Genomic DNA, 8895 nt, shown 5'->3' on the forward strand with positions numbered 1-8895 from the left:
ATTAACCCATTACGATGGGCGTGCGGAGATGGCATCCGTGGGACACGACCTACATTACGTGCCTTATGACACATTGACACAAGCTGCTAGGACCCCTTTCACGAGGCGTCCTTATGCACAGTCTGATCCATTCTGTCTAGTGACATTTGAAAGTCAATACCCCCCGCGAATCGTGGGTGGAACACTTTTCTCCTCACTACAGAGGCACGGCGGCTCTCTCCCCTACCTATATCTATGTGGCCGTGATAACAGCGAACCACGCTTTTACGACCGGCCATTCATTTAATTCACAAGCCTGTCATCTCTCAGATGCGGACGGCGGCGGTAACAGCGAACCATGCTTTTACGGCTGGCCATTCACTTTATTCATAAGCCTGTCATTTCTCAGATGCGGACGGTGCCCGAGGCACAGCGCTCTGGAACTGTCCAAGGTCCTGGATGACAGATACGTCTGACGTACATCAGACGATCAGCTGTTCATCTGCGTCACAGATCACTCACTAGAGCACCTGTCAATACAGGCTATTTATGGATCGTTGACGTTATCACCTCCCGTGACAATTATGCTCACTTGTCTTAGAGCATGGGCATGGTCTTAGAGGTTTCTCATTTGACAATTGTGACACGGCCGGCTGGTCCCCGCCGTCCACGTTGTCAGTTTACAGCTTCGACATCCCTGCTTCGCGCACTACTGAGGTTTGTTGCATTAAAGGTGCGCCCATTAGCTCACCTGTATGCACGATATGGTTTTTAATTATATGCGTCCACCGTGCGCTTAGAGAAGCTCACATGTACACGCTATAACATTTTGGTATACAATAAGATGCGCTTGGGAAAGCTCACCTGTATACACAGCTGTGTTATGCTTTGTGACACATACATTGTTGTTCATCTGTGTACGTTCACGGTGCGTTGGGTGCCCACCGTTACGTTCATCAATCATATCTGTACACATTCACGGCGCGTTCTGTGCACTGATTTATCTATACGCATTCACGGTGCACTGAAGAGTTCACCCGTGTGCGCACAATTTATTATCAGAACACATGACGGCGCGCTCGAGAATCTTGCCGGCCTGTGCATTATAACACTCTGATATGCATTTACGATGTATTCAAGTGTTCACCTGTGCCCGTGCAATTTATAGTCAATACACATTTATGGCGCGCTTGGAAAGCTCACCGATCTGTGCACTATAATACTACCTACATGCATCCCGATGCGCTCGAGGGTGCACCTAGGTTCACACTATTGTGGTATCTGTATAATCCCACGCTACGAACCGTTCTGCCGCATATTATAGTCAGATCGGCCGTTCGTGAGCTTCGCAGATCACTCACTACGTATGTCTGTTGCTAACAGTGGTTATTTAGATGGATCGTTGAAACCATCGCACTGGCTCACGCCCCTCTATGAGCTATGTCCTATATAGAGCCCACTCTGTGCGAGTTTGGCTTCTTCATGAACTTGGTCTACAGGGGTATCTATATCTATATTTGATATCTGCTACGCGGCCGGCTGGTCTTCGCCGTCTACGTTGTCAGATTGTACAGCTTAGACGTCCCTGCCCTACGAGCGCAGGTTCTGTCGGCTCAATCATGCACGCTCATGCGTTTTATGTGTACACCACGGTGCGCTCAGCGAGCTCACCAACGTGACTCTGAATTTACTTATCTCGCACAGCCGCGGCGCGCTCGGTACCTCGCCGTCTTGTGCTATGTTATGTGCCCCCGGTGCGTTTAAAACCCCACCGTGTGCGCGTCAACAATTTATATGGTGCTTACACATTTGCTTTTAAAGCTGTGAATATGCCGGGTATAGGGCCACACGCAGTGTCTCTCCGGTAAGGCACTTCAGTACGTTGTGTATGCACGGCGTGATGGGATTACGTTCCCCCATAGCGTCAGCTAACTGACGCAATGCGAAGTGAACCGTATTGAAAGGGAACGCTTAGGTTACTCACGTAACCCCGGTTCCCTGAAATAACGGGAACGAAGCATTGCGTCTCTTGCCGTGCTACAAACGTCTACGCAGCGAGTGTTATTCGGCTGCGCGCTTCAGTCGAATAATATGAGCTCCTGACGATTGAACCGCGCTTATATAGGGACGCGTTCCTCCCGCGCGCGGGTTCAAACGTCATTGGTCTGTACTTTGTACAGACGTTAACCAATAGGCTTCAGTCACGGAGTAAACAGGAGTTTCCCCCATAGCGTCAGCTAACTGACGCAATGCTTCGTTCCCGTTATTTCAGGGAACCGGGGTTACGTGAGTAACCTAAGCGTTCTTCAGCAAAAACTGAGATACAAAACTTCTGATGTGTTTAAGTGGAAACTAGACAGTTTGATGTTTTTCTCCAGAGTAATTCACACACTCAATGTCACAGATTTCCTCATTTCATTTGTTGCTAAGAAATAGTAAAGAATTCTTATAAAATGAGTAATAAGTTTTCTCTCTTTCTGTGTGATAGCATGAGAAACGTTACTGTGTCTACAGAGATTAAGATTAGGAGACAATGTGTTGAAAACAGGAAACCACACGCGCTTACCAACACCAAAGTCCAACAGACTCACAGGCGTCACCAAACATGACAACCTCACTGGAGAACAATGAAAAAATACATTCAAACTTGTATTAGAGTCATTTGAGCCGAACCTCACTAATCAAATCTAAAAAACAGAACAGACATACATCAGACCTTCATGGTTTTTGGTCTGACACTAAAGGATTGCACACACACACACACACACACACACACACACACACAGTTTCCTTCTGAAGAGTCATATCCCCTGATCTTAACTGAAGAAAGACTGAGGTGAAAGAGAGGAAAAAAACATGAAGCATCTTACCACGTAGACCCATGTACACATTTAAATCTAAATGGTTCCTCACATCTTTCTATCTTTATAGTCTGTAGAATCATTTTCCACTACAAAGAACAGTTTATGCAACAGAAACATTCTGTAGATGTTAAAAGATTTTTAGGGTAACATACAGCTCTAGAAAGAACATTTTAAGACCTTCTGCAAGGTTGTCAGGAGATTTTGCGAGGTAGTCAGTGGATTCTGTGAAGTTGTCAAAGGGTTCTGCGAGGATGTCAAGGGGTTCTGCAAGGATGTCAGGGGGTTCTGCAAGGATGTCAGGGGGTTCTGCAAGGTTGTCAGGGGGGGTTCTGAGGTTGTAAGGGGGTTTCGCATGGTTGTCAGTAGGGGTTCTGTGAGGATGTCAGGGGGTTCTGCGAGGATGTCAGGAGGTTCTGCAAGGATGTCAGGGGGTTCTGCAAGGTTGTCAGGGGGGGTTCTGGGGTTGTAAGGGGGTTTTGCGAGGTTGTCAGTAGGGGTTCTGTGAGGATGTCAGGGGGTTCTGCGAGGATGTCAGGGGGTATTGCAAGGATATCAGGGGGTTCTGCGAGGATGTCAGGGGGTTCTGGGGGGTTGTCAGGGGGGTTCTGAGGTAGTAAGGGGGTTTTGCGTGGTTGTCAGTAGGGGTTCTGTGAGGATGGAGGATGTCAGGGGGTTCTGTGAGGATGTCAGAGGTTCTGCAAGGTTGTCAGGGGTTCTGCAAGGTTGTCAGGGGTTCTGCAAGGTTGTCAGGGGGTTCTGTGAGGTTGTTGGGGGGGTGGTGAGGTTGTCAAGGGGTTCTGTGAGGTTGTTGGGGGGGGGGGTGAGGTTGTCAAGGGGTTCTGTGAGATTGGTAAAGGGGTTCTGTGAGGTTGTTAGGGTGTTCTGCAAAGTTGTTAGGGTTTTTTGTTAGGATCATTACACCAAATATGTTTTTAATTCATTGATGCACACCTTCAATTCATTCACTGTGCCACTGTCAATCCCATAAAGCCCTCTGAGAGTAAGACACTCATGCTGCGTCCGAAACCGCCTACTACATACTATATAGTACGCGAAAAGCAGTAGGCGAGGCGAGTAGTATGTCCGAATACATAGTATTCGAAAAACAGTATGCGAAAAGTACCCGGATGACCTACTACTTCCGCTTAGATTTTGCAGTGTGCATACGATGGACGCTTCACTATCCCATGATGCCCCGGACGAGGAGTTATCCAACGAAGAAGAAGAGGCACGCGGCTGTTTTCGCGCTGAAATCATAGATATGTATATAAAGGCTAGATGGCTCGTCCGCGCTGATGGCCAATTGAGTTGAACGTCCGCATTTTGGCGGCCATCTTAGGACAGGGCGCTCGCTCACTCGTAGCATTGAGTTTTAATGATGCAGGTACTTTTAAATGACCATAACTTGCTTAATTTTTTACCGATTTTCAAACGGATTGGTTTGTTATAAACGTCAAAGATGTACCTATGACACTGAATACGTATACTAAAAATAAATAAAAAATTCATGAAACATGTTAAAGCATCCATAATTATAGCCACGTTAATAACGTTTGTAAAAAACCAAACCGTTTGTAAATCCGTCAAGAATTCAGCAAGTTACGAGCATTTTAGTTGGCGTATGTCACTCACCTTCCGTCCACAGCAGCAGGGAGCAGCACTATGGCAGCACTGACCTAAGATGGCCGCCAAGTGACGACACAGCTGACTCCGCCTTGAGCCATCTAGCCTTTATATACATATCTATGGCTGAAATGACATGACGTGATGACGACGTATGTCACGTGATGTAGCAAGATGGCGGATGTAGTACGTCCGAATCTCATTCATACTACCAGGATTCATACTATACAGTACCTACTGTTTTAACGCCAAGTAAGTAGGTACTTCATCTAATTCAGTACCTACTATACAGTATGCGGTTTCGGACGCAGCCTCAGTCTCGACTTTACAACACACTTCATGTTCATGGTAGTTTTTGTGGTCACTCTCTCAGAAAATATATATCCAGAAACATCTGTGTGCATGTGCATGATTGTGTGTGTGTGTGTGTGTGTGTGTGTGTGTGTGTGTGTGTGTGTGTGTGTGTGTGTGTGTATTGACATCGAGCTCAATGTTTGCCCTTCACTTCTTCTGCCCTGTTGCTGTGTGCTCTGAATCTCTGTTACTATGACAAGTGTCAGATTCCACCAATAGGATTCTGCCTGAGTTCTTTCTGCACTGCAGATTGGTCAGTTTTGGAAAATGATGTTGCTTGATGTGATGCAAAGATTGTTGCATCTGTACAACGACTGTCTTAGACTTTCTTTTATAAAGTGATCAAATAAACATCATTCTGTTTAATAATTATTTCCCATTGTGGGGACCACTGGGCAGACTTTTACTATGATCATGCAGGCATTTATAACCCCACAATGTATAGAAACCTGTGTGTGTCACGACGCGGGAGTGGAGGGAGGACGCAAACGCAGAGTTCGAAAATAAATAACATTTAATGATAAAATAGGAAACCAAAAACACGAGGAGTAAAATGACGAACAGGTAGCAAACACAGGGACATCCAAAACATGACACTGGAAACAGACTGGGTAGTAATGACAATCTTCCGGCAACAAGTGTGACACAGACACCAGTATAAATACACAAAGACTAATGACACACAGGTGGAATGAATGAGGTGATAATTAAGAATTGTCCAGGTGATGACAATATGGAACAGACATAAAACATGACACGGATCACCGTGACAGTGTGTGTGCGTGTGCGCCGTGCATGCGTGCGTACGTAAGGTGAGTTTTCCGAATGGACCAGAGATGACCAAAGAAGTTGTTTCCAAAGTATAAAGTATTGTGTCACAACTGAAACAACAAACATATGTTGTGTTTTAAATGCTGGTTTTCAACACTAGGCTTCTTAACTAGCTTAACCAGCAAAATACCATGGATCAACCAACTTCATCAGAAAGACCAATGTCACCAGGTTTTGCATGACTGTGGTTTAGCAGTTAAGCTGGTCTAAGCTGTTCTTATCTGCAGGGGTCTTGTGTGTTGTTTGGGTGGGTGATTTAGTTTATGGCCTTATGGAAATATTAGGGGTGAAACATGCTTATATTTCCGCTGTCATTCAGAGTATTGCAAGGTTTGATGTGACCTTTATACATGCATGATACAATAATGAAACAACGGACAGAAAAATGATTAAACAAGCAACTTTGTGCTGCATGCCATGCACACAATTTCTCAGATGCTGAGTTTGTGTAGTTGTAGCCCTGTGGCAGTGAGATTTTTCCATTATGATTCTGTGACCATCACACAGTCAGCACGTTCAGATCAACGCATCATCAGACACTGACTAAACTCTAGATTTAAAATTTGTCTATGAAAGACTGAGGAAAAAAACAGAAAAACACAATCAAAAACACTTGCATTTCTCCTCATATTTATTTAATAACATGATTGACTTTCATTATTTGTCACAATAATTTCTCTCATTTCTATTTAAAAATAAGTTTTCATAGTGTCATTTCAATTTATTTCAAACTCTAAGAGGTTAAAAAGTGATTTTAAAGGTGCCAAAGAATGCATTGTAATAATCTGCTAAATTGTTTTCTGATATCTACTCAGAAGGGTTGTGGCTTTATTAAGTGCAAAAATGATCAAGTCAATGAAAAAAGTCAGTTTTACAACCCTAGGATTTGCCTTTAGAATGAAATGGTCTATCTTATTTGAAAGGGTCATGAATAATAATGTTGAGCTCTGCTCTGATTGGCTGTTTCTCCTTCAGTAGCTCTGTGTGTGTGTAAAAAGATCTTATGTTTGAGTCTGTATCAGATTTTGAGGAATAATCAATTGTTTGGAGATTGTTAATGGACGTTTCTGAGTGGTAAGTTTGTGTTTTTTTAGCATGGACCTGCAAAACGTAACTGTAACGTCAATAGTAGAACTTCAGCCTAAACGATAACATATCGCATTAACTAGCATATAGCATTAACTCAGCAGTCACAACTTTGTTTTTAGCATTGTAACAACATTGTAATTAATTAAATGTGTAATTTAATGTTGTGATGTACATCTGGGCTGTAACATTACAGTTGGTGTTACGTTGAGATTGGTCTGTTTTCCAGCGGTCTTTTGCATGCACAAGGTTTACATAAGGAGGAGGAAACAATCGCGTGTTAAGGCTCATGATACGTCATTATCATGTACACAACTCAAGGCCTAGATAAATACAGTTTTACATTCTACAGCACCTTTAACTTTTTGCAGCAATTACATTGTGTTCATTTCTTCTGTTTATATAAGAACAAACAAACTATCAGAACCGATGAGAGTTTCAAATAAATTGAAAGTGAGAGCCAAGAGCTTTACAGAAGATGAAGTGTACAAATATCCTGAGTCCCATGAACATTGATTGACATTCACCCCACAGCAAATCATAGACTTTGACACTAAAGTAGCCTACACATGAATAAATATACCTCACAGTGGCCACAAAACCAGTCAGACCAACAAAGATGTAGATTAACAAAATACAACTCGACACGATAAATCAGAGCTTAACAATTTGCACATTTCTCCAACAATAGACTATTTGTCAATAACTAACCTATTGCTATTTTTTCAACTCTTTCCATTGCATTACATCTGTATGTAAAGTTATTGCTTCACAGTGCAAATCTATGATGGAACCCAGCAAACATTTGATTCGCTCTCATGTCGTGCATCTCACCGGATGAACTTCTGCAGGGCTCTGACGACACACACAATAAACCCACAGTCAATCTGAAACTAACTACTGCAAAAAGAATGCAAAAATAATCTGGCTCATTCATGGGATTTTCAGACACCACATCCTTTAGAGCACCAGGTTTATCACGAAATGGACTTTACAGCAAAGCGCATTTGCTTTGTTCTCCAATCGTGCTAAAGATCGTGATGCAATGTTACTTCTTACATAAACATAGTGTGCTTTTTGATCGGGGTACCAGGTTATACTCATACAGGCCCAGTCACTTTTAGGAAAGACAAATTACATTAGATCTGTATGATTTCTAATAGACGACAAAATTGGAACAAAACTGGATAAATAGCAAATGGCAGCTTCTGAATTTCCTGCTTCTCAAATATTTTTTTTTCACTTGAAAAGACAACAAAGAGTTTCACAAGAAATCTCAACAATGTTTTAAACTGTACACAGATTGGTAAAAATCTATTAAATAGCCCGAGCCATTAAAGAGCAAAATCTGAGCAATAATATCTTCTGTGTATTAATGCATGTGCTGATCTATAGATGTTTGGGTTGTGTTGGTTGATTCTGCTCACAAATTTTACTCTTACAACCCATAACTCCAGAATATCTCAAAGGCACTGATAGGACAAGAAAGTAAAACCTCAAATACATAGTTTAAAATACGTTCAGATCAAAATGTAAAGAATAACATTGTTCATGTACAGGAATACATAACCTGACAAGTTCCACTGAAATAATTTACTTATATTTTATCATATTAAACTATTTAAACCCTGCAATATATCAATAGTGTATGCAGTTGTACATTTCAGTTTACACAAATTGTTTACATAATTAAACTTTTATTTACCTATGTAGAATGTGTGTGAACAGACTGACAGATTTCCATCTAAATAACATTCACACCTCATAATTATATTTACATTCAGTTACAAATGCCCTGTAAAGTTTTGAATTTGAATATAGAGTTTATTAAATTATATAATAAGAGTAAATATACAGTAAATAAAAAACTATATTGTGTTGCTAGATTCATAATGTGGTATACATCAAATGTATTATTCATATGCAAGTGTTATTTTAATACTGGATTGTAGAAGAGTTTACACAGTGAAAAGCTTTGATGTCTTACCGGTAAGTGCAGGTGCATCCGTGCGCTTTATCATCAACAAACTCTCTGTTCGTCCTCGATCTCCGTCTCGCGTCTCTCTCAGTACAGTTCAGACACCGGGGCGGGGCCTTCTGAGTTACGTCACAGAGATGCGGTGCCGAAAGAACCTACAGGATGACGTCAAAGTATCGC

The 8895-nt window shown here is 42.1% G+C and overlaps 1 protein-coding gene across 1 annotated transcript in view; it reads right to left on the reverse strand.

The window, feature by feature from the left end:
- arhgap9 (Rho GTPase activating protein 9) overlaps nucleotides 1-8818 on the reverse strand; it is a 42106-nt gene extending 33288 nt beyond the window's left edge. Inside the window, exon 1 of the mRNA XM_065272526.2 lies at nucleotides 8725-8818. The gene's annotated coding sequence lies outside the window, so the exon portion shown is untranslated. The remainder of the gene's footprint in view (nucleotides 1-8724) is intronic.
- Between the last annotated feature and the right edge of the window lie 77 nt (nucleotides 8819-8895).

The sequence above is a fragment of the Paramisgurnus dabryanus genome, chromosome 7 (assembly GCF_030506205.2).
Source record: "Paramisgurnus dabryanus chromosome 7, PD_genome_1.1, whole genome shotgun sequence".
NCBI lineage: Eukaryota > Metazoa > Chordata > Actinopteri > Cypriniformes > Cobitidae > Paramisgurnus > Paramisgurnus dabryanus.